Source organism: Apium graveolens, chromosome 7, assembly GCF_009905375.1.
Source record: "Apium graveolens cultivar Ventura chromosome 7, ASM990537v1, whole genome shotgun sequence".
NCBI classification, from domain to species: Eukaryota; Viridiplantae; Streptophyta; class Magnoliopsida; order Apiales; family Apiaceae; genus Apium; species Apium graveolens.
In genome coordinates this window covers 198,100,219-198,110,775 of record NC_133653.1, presented here as the reverse complement: position 1 = coordinate 198,110,775, position 10,557 = coordinate 198,100,219, and the positions used below count along the sequence as shown (strand labels likewise).

At 38.0% G+C, this 10,557-nt stretch overlaps 1 non-coding gene across 1 annotated transcript; it reads right to left on the bottom strand.

Moving 5' to 3' along the window:
• Positions 1-3,580: 3,580 nt before the first annotated feature.
• Positions 3,581-3,687, bottom strand: LOC141676023 (small nucleolar RNA R71). The gene has a single exon (XR_012556637.1). It is a non-coding gene; the product is annotated as a small nucleolar RNA R71 (small nucleolar RNA).
• Positions 3,688-10,557: the final 6,870 nt, after the last annotated feature.

The window sequence follows — 10,557 nt, the reverse complement described above, 5'->3', positions numbered from 1 at the left end:
ATTTTATGAGTAAAATAGTGCAACATAATTTTGATATAAAAAGATTGATATATTATCAATTTAATGATAAATATTTCAATTTTAATAATCAAAGTTGTGATTTATTAATTTTAGTGAAATTTAAATTATTTAATATTTAAAGAGGTTTATTAAAATTAAAAGGAAATTAGCAGCATAATTTTATTTCATCAAAGATATGATTTTACTAAATTAATGATAATAATTGTATAATTGTGAATAAAAATTATAAATTTTAATGGATTTTAAATAAATTAATGTTTAAAAGAATTCATAAAAGTTGGTATAACAGTTGAACATTTTTTTGAAATTATTAGTTTTTTAATTAATAATTATTAAAAGCAGAATAAATTTTGTGGGAGGTATAAAATTGTTTAAGTATTTGTAGTATACAACTGGAAGCTATGTATCCTATATTGACTTGAAAATTTTGGCATCGCAACTTAGAAAATGGCTAAGTACATATCTTCCCTTGTAGTCGCAAGTTAGCTTCTACATGGGGTTGCAAAGGGACACACACAGTCGAAACTTAGAATATATTCTAAGTACCACATCAACTCCTTTCTAGTCGCAACTAAAAGCTCAACTTAGAATTTTTTGTTGCACTGTGGTCGCCAGTTAGAAAGCACCACAGTAGTCGCAAGTTAGACACTTAGCATATTTTTGTGCTGATTTCTGTGTGTATATACAAAACCGAACTACTCTTTTCATTCACAATATATACACACAATAGTTACAATCGCAAGAAGAGAAAGAGAGAACAATTTTTAAATCGATTGTTGACTTACCAAAACTCTGCCAAATTTTATAAAAATTATAGATTATTAAAGCCCAGAACTTGAACATTCGTTTGATAGTAATATCTTTTAATATCATCATGGATTCAACGAGATCAAAATCTGTGGTTTCTTGAACTTAAAGCTTTGTTTGGTTCATTAACAATTAATTTTAACTGGTATTCAAATCATTTGCTCTGTAAGGTTTATTACATATATTTGTTCCTTTTTATCTGTACGTGTTGGATTTAATTTCTAGTTTTAAATTAAGTACATGATTAATTTATTTTACGATCAAAATTTTATCCTCATTTTTTAATTAAAATGGCGGATAATATTAAGATACTAAAAATAAATTATGTCTCGATTATAGAACGTGATCCAGTTAAAATGGGTGAGTTTGAGAAATGGATCTGTTTTCTGAACGAGCACTCGATTGTGCACTATGCTTTGATTACAAATGTCAAGTTAAATGTTGAGCTCCTCAGATACGTGCACACTATAGCTGAATACACGTCAGATGACGATAAGCTAGGTTTCTCTTTCTTGGTTGGTGATGACACAATTAGGATCAGTGAGGATGATTTCAATGAGCATCTCCAACTCTCTTATGACAATTTTGTTAAATTGCCATATAAATGGGAACTGATTAGATTTTTCAAAGCCATTAGAAGCACCATGCCAAATGACACAATTCCAAAGCACTTCAAAAAAATCCATCTACCAAAACCATGGAACCTGTTCTTTAACATTCTGTCTTACTGTCTAGTGATAAGTGGATTTTATATCCACTTGGAATGCTTTATGACAAGCTTAAATTGGTGTTTTGGACTCAAGTTGTTGGTATTTTGATGTGTTTTTGTGTTATTGCATTTCAGGTATCAGTTAAATGAAGAAAAGAGCGTTTAAAGGAAATATGATGAAAAGTGATCAGAATTGGAAGCCAAGGCCATTGTCAAGTTGTAGAAAATCTTAATAGCTTCGCGTGGGCAGTTGAATCGCCTAATTCTGACGAGTAGAACTCAAGTTATGGTCAAAACAAGATTCATCAGAATATTTTTCCAGTCAGTAGCTGAGCGCCCGCTCAGCAGAGCTGAGCGCCCGCTCAGAGAGCTGAGCGCCCGCTCAGGAGAGCTGAGCGGCCGCTCAGGGCGCGGCTGGTCGCTGATTTCGCTGAAAAAGCCTTTTTTGAGTAGAAATTGATGATTTTAAGGGTCCAGGTCCACTAGGGGCTTATATATACTTAAAAAAAAGGGTTTTCATCATCCGGGAAGATTGGGATACCAAGGAGAAGGCCTAGAAGCACAGAACAACTCCGAAAAAGAAGATCTTGTTTTCAACTTGTGATTCTTTGAATTAGTTGTAACTTTGGATGCTCGTTTTCATTCTTGTTGAACCTAGATCTCGTTTATTCGTACTTTGATTATTATTTAGTTTATTAAGACCTTGTTTATACCATGCTTTCATTGGAACCCATGGTTACGATGAGTTCGATTATGGGCTAATCGTTGTCATGGGATTCTAGCGGATTTACTTATGGATTTCAATAGTAATTGTTTCGATATCTTGGTGTGTGGTGATTGATTGATATCCTAGTATTGGTTGTGCTTATTCATCTTATGTGCGTAGCTAACATATAAGATAGCGTGTTAATCTCTATTGAAGCGACAGTGAATATAGAGGTTTAGAACTTGCCATGCTAGCATAGGTTCATGTACGTGTATGCATGATTCGTAGGTAACTCTAACCGTTTTACTTGCCCTATGTAATCAAGATAGATAACTTGTTCTTAAACCGTTATGTTGTCAAATTCTATAGACATATAGGGTCTCAATATAATTGGTGCCTATTCAGCTTCTATCTCTTTTGTGGATGTCTGGTAGAATGGTACTCGTGCAACGAAAGTTGGCGTTTATCAGTTTCGTGTTATCTGATTAGTGTCATCACCATCACATGCCAAGGTTAAGAACAATAAGGCTATTGAATGGAGTAGTAATGAAGTTAGAATCCCATGTTTATCATATATATTAATTTAACCTCAATTCTCTTAGTTAATGTTATTTAGTATAATATCTTAGTTTAATAAAAACCCAATTTGTTATTTGTCTTAGCATTGAGCGATAACCATACATTGTTGCATAGGTGCATAAATTGAACTTAACCTAAACCAGTCTCTGTGGGAACGAATCTGATTTATATCTTATACTACTTGCGAACGCGTATACTTGCATGAATATTACCGCGTGTTTTCGCCCTAACAAGTTTTTGGCGCCGCTGCCGGGGACTCGGTGTTAATTTTTAGTTTATGTGCTTGTCATCAGTGGTCGTTAAAGTTCACTGACTCGGATTTTTTTACTTTCACGGTTTATTTGTTTGTGTTTCAGGTACTCATTACAATGGGAGATCCAGCAGCACGAACGAAAGCCTTGATGGATTTTTCTCAACCCAAGATCAATGACATTCAATCTAGCATTGTCCGGCCAGCTATCACAGCTAATACCTTTGAGATCAAGCCTGGCATAATTCAATGGGTACAGACTTCAGTCCAGTTTGGGGGTTCTCCAACGGAAGATCCCAATACACACATTAGGGATTTCATTGAAATATGCGACACCTTCAAGTTCAACGGTGTTTCTGAAGATGCTGTGAAGCTGAGACTGTTCCCATTCTCTCTGAAGGACAAGGCTAAGAGCTGGTTACACTCTCTACCAGCTGGTTCGATTACTACTTGGGAAGATCTTGCTCAGAAGTTTCTTACTAAATTCTTCCCTATGGCGAAGACAGCTGCACTCAGGAATGCTATTACTCAATTTGCGCAGCAAACGGGAGAATCGCTAAGTGAAGCTTGGGAGCGCTACAAGGAGATGCTTAGGAAGTGTCCTTATCATGGAATTCCTGATTGGATGATCATCACTTATTTTTACAATGGGTTGGGAGCACAGTCCAGACCCATGCTCGATGCAGCATCAGGCGGAGCATTATGGGCAAAGAGCTATAAGGAAGCTTATGATCTAATTGAACTGATGGCTGCTAATGAATATCAGTATCCAACCCAGAGATATCCACAGGGCAAGGTAGCAGGAGTTCTTGAAGTGGATACAGCTACGGCTATCACTGCTCAACTAAAGGCGTTGTCTATGAAGATCGATTCTCTGGCTAACTATGGTGTTAAGCAGATAATTAGTGTTTGTGAGCTGTGTGCAGGTCCGCATGCGACAGAACAATGCGCTATATCTAGCGACTCGGCTCAGTTTGTGAGCAACTTTCAGAGATCGCAGCAACCAGTTCCAGACACTTATCATCCTGACAACTGGAATCATCCTAACTTCAGCTGGAGCAACAATCAGAATGCGATGCAACAGCCATTCCAGCCGTTTGTAAATAAGCTATTTAACCCTCCTGGTTTTCAGCAACAATTTACACCAAGACAACAACTCCAACTTCAACAACAAACTAATGATGCAGGTCTATCTTCGAATGAAAAATATGAATTGGAGGAGTTGAGGCTTATGTACAAAAACCAGGCTCTTATATGCCAAAGCCAGGCTGTTTCTATCCAGAATCTGGGGAACCAAATAGGGCAAATTGCTAATGCCTTATTGAATCGACCACCAGGAACGCTTCCTAGTGATACAGAAAAAAATCCAGGCAAGAGGGAAGTTGAAGAACAGGTGAACGCCATCACCTTAAGGTCTGGAAAGGTCGCAAGCCCCCAAGTTCAGCAAGACGAAGAGCCAGAAAAATCTCAAGATTCAGAAGATGCAGTTGTGGCTGAAGAAGATGTGCAGAAGGAAGTAGAGGTGGAACTAAGGAAGACTACTGTGGAACACACTCCTCCTGAGGGTAATACAGGGGAGAAACAGATTTATCCTCCACCTCCTTTTCCTAAAAGGCTGCAGAAGAAAAAGCTGGATAAACAGTTTGAGAAGTTTCTGGAGGTGTTCAAGAAACTTCATATCAACATACCTTTCGCTGAAGCTCTTGAACAGATGCCTAGCTATGCGAGATTTATGAAAGGTATTCTCTCTCGGAAAGTGAAGCTCGATGACTTAGAGAACGTTGCTCTAACGGAGGAATGCAGTGCTGTGCTGCAACAGAAGTTGCCTCCGAAGCTTAAAGATCCTGGAAGCTTCACTATTCCCTGCACCATCGGAAACTTGTCGTTCGACAAGTGTTTATGTGATTTAGGAGCTAGCATCAATCTGATGCCCTTATCTATCTTCAAGAAGCTTGGTCTGCCTGAGCCGAAACCAACATACATGTCATTGCAACTAGCTGACCGTTCCATCGCTTATCCACGAGGTATAGTGGAGGATGTTTTGGTCAAGGTGGATAAACTCTTCTTCCCTGCTGACTTTGTAATTCTTGATTTCGAGGAAGATAAGAAGATTCCCATTATCTTGGGAAGACCATTCTTGGCTACAGGCCGAACTATGATCGATGTGCAAAAAGGAGAGCTTACGATGAAGGTTCATGATCAGAAGGTCACTTTCAATGTGTTCAAGGAAATAAAATTACCCACAGCTAAAGAGGAGTGCTTTAAAGTAGAGCAAATTCAGGTTTTGAATGCACCTCTGTGGAAGAGGAAGTTGGATGTGTCATTCGATTCTCTTGGGTTAGCAGAGTTGAAAATTTCTCAGGATCGTCTCGAGTCATCTATTGAAGATGCTCCTACACTTGAGCTCAACCCACTACCAAATCACTTGAGTTATTCATTCTTAGGTGCACCCCCTGACAAGGGGTTGGGATATATCTTTGATGATGTAGAGGGTAGCCGAACGGATCCTCCAGTGCCTATAGAGGGTTCTTCTCATGTGCAGCAGGTAGTTGATAGGACTGGTGTTGGTGACGAGCAGTACAGGCGAGTAATTAGGCGTATGGAGGCCATGCACGACATTCACCGTCATTTTGCTGAAGATTTGACACATGCTTTCGGTACTATTTTCCGAGACACTAGTGGCAAGGTTGATTGGCCACCTGATCCTCCACCCGACGAGGGTGAATCTCCCACTAATTAGGTATGCCTGAAATCCTTATTATTGCCTTCAATGAGGACATTGAAAATTTTAAGTTTGGGGGTGATAATGTAAGGATTAGTAGTGTGTGTCCATATAGATTCATATAGATTTATGTTGCATGTTTAGTTGTAGTTCATTCATATTTTTGCATGATTGTTCATTTAGGACATATTTGTTTATTTTTATGTAATTTCATATAGTTGCATTTGCATGCATATTTAGCTGATCCCTTAAGATGAACTATGATATTGGATAAGTTGATGTTGATTTGAGTGTGGTGATGAGGAATAGAGGGATGTTTAAGTCTTAATGAATTGATTTGCATGCCAGAAATAAATATTTTCACAAAGTCTTATAGGGTTACTTTTGATCTAGATCATGATCATACTTGTTTGTTGTTGAGATTTAATCACTTGGTTATATTTAGAATTTGTGATATTCTCGTAATGACGTAAAAACACTGATTTTTTTTATCTGGAGAAAAACTTGGATTTTATTGCTAGTTGTTGTAAGGCTAGGTGTCAAATGGCTAGTAGCCGGCTCATATTTTTATGAGTAGTCTAGGGTTGAATGAGATGGAGCGAAACGCACTCATTCAGAAATTGTTGAAAAAAAAGAAAAAAAAAGAAAAAAGAGAAAAAAAAGAAAGAAAAAAAGTATGTGTTTATGCATAATTGATCAAGAGTGAGCTCTTTAATACTCGAGTTATTAAGTTTTAGGGGACTTTGTGCCTAGTGACCTAAGGCTTTTATAGTCTGGGATCCACTAACCTAACGCTCGCTACATGGGTATTATTGTATAAGTCTTTTGGGACCTCATTCATTGCACGATCAAATAAGCATCTTTGTTATGTGTTCAATAATAGTGTGAATCCTTGTATAACTCTAGTAGAAAGGAGGTGTTGTGAGTCATAATGCGTTTATTGTCTATTCTGTTTATAAACTTTTGATTGTTTCGATGATAGATAAGTTATGGTTATTGATCTAGTATCAAGAGTATATCTGTTAAGCATCCACACCCGCACGTTTCTGGTTTGTGAGTTGGTTTATGGGATTTATTTGAACTCTGTTTCAAGTTATTGCATTCTTAGAGGCATTGGTTTATTCACTTGGTTATGGTTATTCTGAGGGGATCGATTGCATTCTCATTTAGTTGCATTCACGTAGTTGCATTCATGCATTAGGTTTATTTTATAGTTTTGAGTCTGTTTATGCTTGAGGACAAGCATCGATTCAAGTTTGGGGGTGTGATAAGTGGATTTTATATCCACTTGAAATGCTTTATGACAAGCTTAAATTGGTGTTTTGGACTCAAGTTGTTGGTATTTTGATGTGTTTTTGTGTTATTGCATTTCAGGTATCAGTTAAATGAAGAAAAGAGCTTTTAAAGGAAATATGATGAAAAGTGATCAGAATTGGAAGCCAAGGCCATTGTCAAGTTGTAGAGAATCTTAATAGCTTCGCGTGGGCAGTTGAATCGCCTAATTCTGACGAGTAGAACTCAAGTTATGGTCAAAACAAGATTCATCAGAATATTTTTCCAGTCAGTAGCTGAGCGCCCACTCAGCAGAGCTGAGCGCCCGCTCAGAGAGCTGAGCGCCCGCTCAGGAGAGCTGAGCGGCCGCTCAGGACGCGGTTGGTCGCTGATTTCGCTGAAAAAGCCTTTTTTGAGTAGAAATTGACGATTTTAAGGGTCCAGGTCCACTAGGGGCGTATATATACTTAAAAAAAAAGGGTTTTCATCATCCGGGAAGATTGGGATACCAAGGAGAAGGCCTAGAAGCACAGAACAACTCCGAAAAAGAAGATCTTGTTTTCAACTTGTGATTCTTTGAATTAGTTGTAACTTTGGATGCTCGTTTTCGTTCTTGTTGAACCTAGATCTCGTTTATTCATACTTTGATTATTATTTAGTTTATTAAGACCTTGTTTATACCATGCTTTCATTGGAACCCATGGTGACGATGAGTTCGATTATGGGCTAATCGTTGTCATGGGATTCTAGCGGATTTACTTATGGATTTCAATAGTAATTGTTTCGATATCTTGGTGTGTGGTGATTGATTGATATCCTAGTATTGGTTGTGCTTATTCATCTTATGTGTGTAGCTAACATATAAGATAGCGTGTTAATCTCTATTGAAGCGACAGTGAATATAGAGGTTTAGAACTTGCCATGCTAGCATAGGTTCATGTACGTGTATGCATGATTCGTAGGTAACTCTAACCGTTTTACTTGCCCTATGTAATCAAGATAGATAACTTGTTCTTAAACCGTTATGTTGTCAAATTCTATAGACATATAGGGTCTCAATATAATTGGTGCCTATTCAGCTTCTATCTCTTTTGTGGATGTCTGGTAGAATGGTACTCGTGCAACGAAAGTTGGCGTTTATCAGTTTCGTGTTATCTGATTAGTGTCATCACCATCACATGCCAAGGTTAAGAACAATAAGGCTATTGAATGGAGTAGTAATGAAGTTAGAATCCCATGTTTATCATATATATTAATTTAACCTCAATTCTCTTAGTTAATGTTATTTAGTATAATATCTTAGTTTAATAAAAACCCAATTTGTTATTTGTCTTAGCATTGAGCGATAACCATACATTGTTGCATAGGTGCATAAATTGAACTTAACCTAAACCAGTCTCTGTGGGAATGAATCTGATTTATATCTTATACTACTTGCGAACGCGTATACTTGCGTGAATATTAACGCGTGTTTTCGCCCTAACATTCGGTCTTACTGTCTAGCTCCCAAGACTGGTGGATTTCATGGACTGACACTATTGAATCAATTACTTGAAGTGGCTGTTGCTCATAATCTACAAATTAAATTTGGACGTCTGTTCATGGTGGAGATCTTAGAGAACTAAACTTAGAAATAAGATCACATCTTGTATGTCAGGTTTCTCCAGATTGTACTAAATGGAAAGATAACAGAATATTAGAAGGATTTGGTTCACAGTGATAACTTGGAAGACTCTCAAGTGCTGTCCTAAAAAATGGTGGTTAAGCTAATCAATCAGACACATTATCCCAACAACAACCTTATTTTCTTGACAGACTTCATGAAAGAGTACTTTGCTACCGTTACTCAGCAATCTAAAGCTACACATCAAGCTGAAGCTGGTACAAGTCAACAAGGTGCTCAGCAAAGTGTTCTACAGCCTGAAGCTGAAGCTCAACCTATTGAAATTGATCAAAAACCTGTCATTGTGGAACAACCAGAAGAGGTTATACAACCTGAAGCTGCTCAACAACAACAAGAAGATTCTGTGCCCACACAATCAAAAGCAGATGTCTACATGCAAGATCTCACAGGTATGAATGAGTCTTCTCAAAGTGCAACTTTTGATGATTTAGTTGATATTTACTCATTACACATTGATGATTTTCACACACAACTCCTTGAGAAGCAAGTAGATAGTGGAGGCAGTAAATTTGTTTTCCTGCAAATTCATAACCACCCTCTAGAGCCCTTACACACATCTCAAAATCTTTTAGCCCAGTCCCTGGCGTATAAGGATCCTATGAGTAAAGAGGGAGAAATTATACTAGAAGCAGCAATTAAGGAAGGTACTATAAATGAACCCACAGATCTGTCTCCTACGAAGCAAAGAAGTACCCCTATAGAGATAATTATAATCCCCCAGGTATCTTCTCAAAAGGATACCTTGGCTGAAAAGGCACTTAAACAGTTACTAGATCTATCTTCTAAATAAGGTGGGTCTATTGAAATTCGCCCGTCAGCCATGACATGCTGTATTGAGTCAAACACTCTTTCCAATATCCATGATCTTGAAGCTTTAAATGTGTCAATTAGAAGAACATTATTTGGTGAGGAAAAATTGATAAAAAGGGGTATTCAACCATATTATGGTTAGAATATCCTGTTCAAGGTCCATCAATGGATCAATTGCCTTCACAGGTGTTAGGAGAAAGTGCTGTAATTACTGCCACATCTAGCACATCACTTACCTCCCCAGGACTAATAAACCTGGATGTATCTGCAGATAGGGGATCCGACATAGGTGCGGATCGGCAACCCACTAGCAATGAACCAGATTTATCTGGTGAGCCTAAGGGGACAGTGTCTTCACCGACACTAGAGGAAACTAAGTAACAAATGCCAAGTATGATGACCTCAGTGATCCTCCCAGAGATTCCAACTCTAGACCAGTCATCTCATAATGATATACAACTTGTCTTGTACAATGATCGAGAATCGCGAACTCCCATTGCACCACTGGTGACCTCCTTAAGAATGGCTCAAGTGTTTCTTCCAGGTAATTCTGGACCTCGGAGCTATGAGCGGGGTATATCTGGGAGGATGAGTGAAACACCAATCCCAAAACTGAGTGATAGAGTGCTGAGTGAAATACTGCGAGAAGCCTGTGAGACACCTACCACCAAAAACTTACCTATAGACATGTCACATTACGTCATAAAATCTTATCTTAAAGAGAAGTTGGCATTCAAAGATGGTTATCTCAAGGAACAACTGGCTCTAAAGGAGGAATTGTCTATCAAGAATCAATAGATTGCACGTCTTTTCGAGCAGCTTGAACTTCAACAAGCATCATTTGCAAGGTTAAGGTAATTCAAGGAGCAATCTCTTTCACAATCAGAAAAGGGAAAGGCAATTTCCAATATTGAGTCAAAGCTCTCAGTTAGCAAGCAAGCACAAATCCATACCTCCACTGGAATAGTTCTTTCCAGTACTGGGCGAAAGACCTCAG